This window comes from Cupressus sempervirens, chromosome 5 (genome assembly GCF_028749045.1).
Source record: "Cupressus sempervirens isolate cs-2001-9-10 chromosome 5, ASM2874904v1, whole genome shotgun sequence".
Classification (NCBI taxonomy): Eukaryota; Viridiplantae; Streptophyta; class Pinopsida; order Cupressales; family Cupressaceae; genus Cupressus; species Cupressus sempervirens.
Window position 1 is genome coordinate 137,882,565 of NC_143122.1, and position 8,209 is coordinate 137,890,773.

The following is an 8,209-nucleotide window of genomic DNA, read 5'->3' on the forward strand; positions in this document are numbered from 1 at the left end:
TAGAGTGCTTTATGTAACTTACACACCATATCCCTATTGTTTTCATCAACAAATCCTTCTGGTTGTTCAATGTAGACTTCTTCTTCTAGTATACCATTTAAGAAGGCAAATTTTACATCCATCTGATAGACTTTGAAATCTTTATAGGTAGCATATGCAAGTAAAGTTCTTACTCCTTCCATTCTAGCAACAGGATTGAATGTTTCTCCATAATCTATTCCTTCTTCTTGAGCATAAACCTTGCATACTAATCTGGCTTTATTTCTGGTAATCTCACCATTCTCATCTAGTTTTTTTCTGAATACCCACTTGGTGCCAATCACATTCTTGTAAGTTGGTCTGGGAACCAAACTCTAGGTTTTATTTTTTCTTATTTGATCAATTTCTTCTTCCATAGCTTTATACCAGTCACCATCTTGTAATGCACCGTATACTGTCTTGGGTTTAGATTTGCTGATCAGACATGATTCATGTCTTAGTCTATTCCTTATCATTGGTCTTGCATCTTTGTCACCAATTATTTGTTCAGCAGGGTGATGTCTTTTTACATATTTGGATAATCTTGGCTCTGTCCTTGTTTCCATATTTGATCTTTCAGATTTAGGATCACTATGCACTTCATTTTCAGGTTGTTCTTCATCATGTATGTTGTCTTCTGAATCGGATTATGCATTTTCTTCATTCTGTAACTCGGCTTTTGAATGCAACTCGGCATTCACTGGTTGTGAATCGGTTGAAACTGACACTTGTTGTTGACTTTCAATTTGATTGACATCATCCTCATCAGCATTTATTCCTTCATAAGAGTATACAAAGGTTCTGTATTCTTCCATTTTCTTTGGTTCTTTAGCTTGGACTTTTGTGTGCTCATCAAAATTTACATTTGCACTTTCCACAATTTTGTTAGTGTTAACATTCAAACACTTATATGCCTTACTTCTTGTGGAGTAACCAAGAAATATACCTTCATCACTTTTTGCATCAAATTTTCCATTTCTAACATCTTTAAGGATAAAACATTTGCAACCAAATATTTTGAAATGTTTTACATTTGGTGAGTAACCATACCATAATTTAAAAGGTGTTGTATTTGTACCTTTCTTGACTTGTACTCGGTTCAATGTATGAACAGCTACACTTACAGCTTCTCTCCAGTATTTTAGAGCAACATTCTTTTCCATCATTAATGTTCTGGCACAGTCAATTACAGATCTATTTCTTCTTTCAGGAATTCCATTCTATGGGGGAGTTCTAGGAGCTTATGTCTGTCTTTTGATTCCTTTGTCATTACAGAATATCTCGAATTCATTTGATGTAAATTCACCACCTCTATCTGATCTTAGACATTTCAAACTTTTTCCAGTTTCCTTTTCAACTTTGGCCACATACCACTTAAACATTTGAAAAGCATCAGATTTTTTTTTTAAGAACATAACAGTCATCATCTTCGAATAGTCATCAACAAATAACATTATGTATTTATCTCCTCTATAGCTTTGTATTTCCATTGGACCACATAAGTCAGTGTGAACTAACTCAAGTATCTCTTTAGATGTATAGTTTTTCCTTTTGAAACTTGACTTTGTCATCTTTCCTAGCTGACATTGTTTACACATGACATTATCAGGCTTCTTCTATTTTGGTAGCCCTCTGACTTTCTTCATTTTACTGATTTTGACCAGATTGTCAAAGTTGACATGACATAATCTTCTATGCCATAACCATTCATCATCAAATTTTGCAAATAGACAAGAAGCATCATCCATATCAAGGTAAAACAAATTACTCTTTGTTTGATCTCCTTTTTCTATTAGTTTACCATCATTGTCATAGATTTTTGTAGTTTTTTTTTCAAATTCCACTTTGCTACCTATATTGCCTAATTGTGAGACACTCAATAAATTGTAGTTTAATCCTTCAACATAGTATGCATTGTCACATAAAATTTGGTCTGTGAGCTTAATGGAACCTTTTCCTCTGATTTGACATGGAGCATCATTACCAAATCTAACACTATTTCCATCATACTGAGTAAAGTTTACAAACTTTTGTCTCTTGTCATGTGATGTGAGCATCCACTGTCTATGATCCATCTGTCATTCTTGTTTATACATGTCACCAGTGCTGTGGCTTCTTCTTCATCAGATTGGTCCTTCATGGCTACATAAACAACTTCATCATCATTTTCATCAGAATTTTCTTCAACAATATAACACTTCTTACCTTTTTCTTTGTAATCTCTCTTGTCATCATCTCTTTTGTTCTTGTATTTGTTTCCTTCCTTGGAATCCTTTTTCTATGGACATCTTGTAGCAATATGACCTACTTCATTGCAATTAAAACAAATGATAGGCATCTTACCTTTGAATTTTCCTTTGCCCCTGTGAAATCTTCTAGCGAGCAATGCTTCCAATTGTTCCACATCTTCCTCATTAGTGCTACTGTCACTAGATACATACTTCATTTTTCTTCCTTTCCTTGATTTCACCTGTTTGGCATCTTTCAGTGATAACTTGGCCTTAAAAGCATATTCAACATTTTTAGGTTTGTAGTTGTCAAAGTTAGATAACTCAAATGTAGTGAGTCTACCTATTATACCTTCAAAGCTTAGGTTATTTCCTGGTATACATCTTAGCTCTTGTATTGCTGATACTCTAATAGCATAGATAGGGAGAAAGGTTCTTAAGAACTTACTATTAACAATATCTTCATCCAGTTGACCATTCAAGCATCTTATTGCACTTACCACTTCCTTTATTCTTGCACCATATTGAGCAGCATTCTCATTTTCTTCCATTTTCATGTCATCAAATTTTCCTCTGAGACTTTCTCTTTTTTCTCTTTGTACATTTTGATCTCCTCCATAGATGTCTGATAGGGCTTTCCACATTTTGAATGTAGTGTCACATCCTTTGATATCATCAAATTCAGCATAGCTGAGTGCAGAGGCAATTTCCAACATTGTCTGGTTGTGTTCTTGTTTGTTTTTCATGTCTTCAGCAGTAGGAGCACCTGTTGGATCTACATGTTCAGTGATAATTGAGATTTGGGCATAATCTCCTATGGATCCAAGATGTAGCTTCATCAAACTTTTCCATGCGACAAAGTTGTCTTTTTTGAGCTTGGGAACTTCTCTCTTTGGCATTTTGATCTTTTTTGCTAGTAGTCCCTTTAAACTGAATCAGCAGTCAGGCTCTGATACCAATTGTTAGAATTCTTTAGAATAACTGAGAGGGGGGGTTTAATCAATTATTCAAGGTCCAAATGCCCTATTAATACCCTTTTCATATGTTCAAACTTAAATCAGTCATATAAGAAAATTATTGTAAATCAACATGCAAAGATAAAACATTCAAGATAAACACATGACACAATGATTTACGTGGAAACCCAATTTGGGAAAAACCACTAGTAACATGCTACTTGATTCTCACTCTTCTGAAGTGATGCCATGTTAAAAGCCTACCCTGTTAAAGGCTTACAACACACTGTTAAATGTGACCTTGTTAGAGGATTTCACCAAATTGTTAGGAATGGGCCTAGTTAAAGGTCTTTAGAACATCCACTTGGAATGTCACCCTGTTAAAGGATTTATCTAATGGCTATTAAACCAACCTAAGTCCATAGGATTTATCTTACTGTTACAATTGCTAGAAAGTAACTATAATGGTCTTTTGATCTGACATAACTTACAACATACTTTGCAGATTTTAGATCACTCTTTCTGTTCAATCTGTATGCTTGGCTTTAATCACTTCAGCTCTAACTGCTTGTCTCCCTCTCAAGCTTCATCTCTTTGAGTCTTCCTACTCATTCTACCAATGCATTCATCCTTGTGGTCATCTAACTAAACAGAGTTCCTTTGTTATCTTCTCCTTAGCTCATTCTTCAACATTTCATGCTTTTATGCTTGACCACGGCTCTCTCTCACTATCCCCTCTATTCCACACTTTTTCTTCATTAACTCATGTCTTTATATACAAGTCTAATTTTCCTTTGCCGCTCAATTAGCCCTCTCTAATTTTAGGGTTTCAAAATGGATTAGGTAGGATACAATGTATCTACCCCATATCTTGTTTTCTTCTTGAAACTTCGCCAGTTGTATCTTAAAAATGTTCTACATGGTGTTCTGTGCCACCAGTTCATCATTCTTATCTTCCTTTTAATTCACAAATTTCTAGATAACAACTTTGTCAGCTTAGATCTGACGAATCTTCAATTTCCTAAATAATGCAGCAACTCGGCATTATTGAGTTACTGGTGCTCGGCACCTCTATGTTACTCAGCACCTATACTAGCTCGGCACTTGAACTTGCTCGGCACTTGAATTTGATCGGCACTTGAACTTGCTCAACACTTGAGTTTGCTCGGCACTTGAACTTGCTCGGCACTTGAACTTGCTCGGCACTTAACTAGGAATTTTCTCAGCTCTTACTAGCTTGCTCGGCACCTTCTTTCTAATAAACTTAGTTTGAGCTTTACAAAAGACTTAGCTAAAACCTTAGATCTTTACCTTAGATCTTTGTGCTCATTCTTTGTATCTTTTAGTATGTCATCCAATACACTATTTCATTAATGGCTTCAATGATCCTTGTACTTCATTACAACATCATAACTTCAACCTTTCTCTAGGTGTTCTAGTTACATCTTATTGATTGCCTCCACCTTGACAATCAACTAATTGATAGTATTTGGATCACTAAAGCAATTTTCATCCCTGCAAGTAACAAGTTTGACATCAATGACAAAACAATGATTGAGGACATTCTTTACCAGTTCCATATATTATTCCATCAATTGATATGTTTCATTTCAATCATTTCCAACACTTGTTTGCCACCTTCTTGTGGGAATTCACCAGATTAGTTCATGGCATGCTACATATGGATCCCTCTTCCATCTTCCTATCCATAGTGGGAAGCATACTTGCACCTATACTTGGTGTATCTTCTTCCTAAAGGGAGAAGTGTTGTCTATAGGCATTGGATTCTCTTTTGTCTTCAAGCACTCATCATCAAGAGATCCTTCACTAAGGGGGGGATTTCATGGAGGGATTATCTATCATATATGCATGATGTATGTCATAATGGGGGGGGTCTTGATTACTCCATCCATACATGCATCTTTCCTTATTGTACTTATCTCTCTTTTTGGAGGAAGGTTTTTCCCATGAGGTTTTCCCTCTTTTTCTATTTTCAGAGAGATTTCATTGTAGCATTGCATTTTTACTTGTGTACCTAACATGGCCTAGTAGCCGAGACCCATTATGCATTTCATCATAGCTTTTGTGAGCTTAAGTGCATTCCCTTAAGTTAAACTTAAGGGGGGGTGTTAGTGTAAATAATTATTATTTACACTTTCCTTAAGTTTACTTAAGATAAATGCATTATTTATTATTTGTTAGGTTACACACCTAGGATTTTGCATACTCATATGAGTTGTCATGTTGACAACACAGGAGTAAACAACTCTATTTTAGGACATGGTGTCTACAACATTGTAGTTTGCATTATCAACTGAGTTGTCATGTTGACAACACAGTTGTTTGCACTCTTAATTAAGCACATGGTGTCTACAACATAATTTTATGTGACATACCTTTGTAGGCCTCTCATTATCACACTAACTCATGTGCTTAATGGAGGATAATCCACTCCTAGTAGACATGTGCTTGGTTGTGAGGATTATCATACTACTAACTCCTAGACATTCTAGATGCATCTTAAAGGACTTTATATACAGGCACCTCTGGTCTACTAATAATCAATCAATTATTGAATGATCTAATATCCAAAGATTCAAACATCAATTGAATATCATATTGTTATTCTAACCATACTATGTTGGTCTATTTTGTGCTAGTTATTGTACTTCTTGGTCTTGGGTGATTTCACCCTAAGATGAATTCTTACAGGTCAAAAGTATTAATAGATGTATCTCCATGTGCTACTATAATGTAATTCATTAATTCTTTTTTTGAGGGTTTTAATACCTCTTTCTCTTTCTTAACTCCTCTAACTTATCTTCAATCTACAAATTTGTTGATTTCGAGATGTTGACCATAGAATCATGTACTAGATTACCCATGTCAATAGTTATGATTTGGAAATAATTCAGAGTTAACTCTTGAAACCTCCCCTCCTTTTAAGTTTCTAAAATCTCCACAAGCATGTGTCTAGTAGTCACATCAATTTCCAATATTGTTAGGGTCTTTTGATTCTTTGACACTGGTTGGGGCTGAATTGCTTACACAATTAGATCTTTAGATGAAGCACTTTCCTAACATCTCCTCTTCTTTCTATCAATAGTCTCTTCCAACCAAGAATTAGTTAAAAGGACATTGAGTGCTAGTTGTAGGGATGATGTATCAAAGAGCTTCCTTGCAACTAGGGTTGTCACCTAGATCTTACTAGAAAATGGAAGGGTAGTTGTCTTAGAAATAGATAAAGCTAGTGTTTTACATTTCTTAGATGCTCCTTGATGTTGACCATCTAGAGGATTGTTGTCACCATCAATATTGATGACTAACACTAGGGAGGAAACCTTGACCATTCATTTATCCTTCTTTTGCTCTTTATCTTTCTTTACATCTTCATCTTCAACTTTTTTAGTATCTAGCAAAGATTATACTCCATAGGTTGGAGGGACTTTCTCTTCTTAGAAAGTTAGTCTCGTCCTCCACCAATAGATTGTGTTGGTCAAGTTGATGTTGATGGGGATTGAGTTGTTCTATGTGCTACTCCACTTGTTGAACTTATGGCTCCAATTCTATTTCTCCTTGCTTTGGTTCACTCTAGCCATTTGTGTATCCTCTTAATGATACCATCTATTAGGACTTCCATTATATCAATCATAGGACCATTAGACAGAATTGACACTATGGGAGTATCCTTTATCTTATCAGAGATAGTAGGCCTCATGTAGGAACCATCATTTGTGATATCACTAACATCAAAATTATCATTATATAATTTAATGTCATGAATTGTCAACCTAGACCAATACCTCTCTTTGGTTTGGTATTAATTATAACATTCAGTCCAATAGTCTTCAATATTTGAAACATGCCTATAAGCATAACCAATCTTAAGATGGTCTTTCACAAAGCTAATAGGATCATATTAGGGCCTTATAACTTCATAATCTATCAGTTTAGTTCTATTCTCAAAGGCCTTGACTAAATTATGGGCATTAGACCTAGAAGCACAACAATAAGGTCCTACTAGAATTGGAAAAGAAATGTAGGCTATCTTTTTCACATTAAAGCATAAGGTGTTAACATCTAATAACATAATTCAACAAGAATGAACTTGTCTTCTGGGTAGCTAGGGAGTCTCTTTGGGAAACCATTGAATACACCAATCCCAATGTAGGAGAAAGATGGAAATTGAATAAAATAGCAACCAAATTGGCTTACTACAAATATAGCTTTAGGTGAAAACTATGGTCAAGGCACACTTGCATATCATGGCATAGCCTCATGGTAAATGCATTATTCACCTTCAGATATTCCTCAAAGCTCTTCTCTAATTAGAGATATGGATAGAATTCATACATGTTTTTATTCTCATCAAATTGTTCAATAAAAGACAAACTGGGCCATAGATGATACATGGCTAAGGCATATATCAAATAGGAAGACATAAAAAATTGCTTGAATTCCCTTTTCAAATTGATGCAAGAGCATCCTAGGTTTCAATTTTTCCTTTCTACTAAGTTGTAATGTCTTGCATTGTCAAGCTTTTAGTGGTTGCCAAGTGTTTAGTTGTTATCGAGTTCTTAGTTGTTGCCGAGTGATTCCTTTGGTTGTCGAGTGATTCCTTTGTTTTCCAAGTTCTCCATGGTTGCTAAGCATTGGAGGATGCTGAGTTCATAGTTACTACTGAGTGACTCTTTGGATGTTGAGCTCATGTGGATGCCAAGTGCTAGTATTTTTTGAAGTCTTCATTTGTCAAGTAGTTTGTGTCTGGTTCTAGCTTGGGCTGACCTTACTCACATTTAATTTTGGTATAGGTAGTTAATATTTATTATGAGATGACTTATGGTTGTGCATACATTTAATGCAAAGTTTAATTTTTTGATAGTCTGACCTATGGCCACACAAAGTATTTAAGGAGGTCTAGGATTAAGTTTTAGATATAGAACTTAGAATGGTAAAAGAGAAAGAATGCAAGGTAAGATCATCATAGTTTGTAATTGAATTTTTACA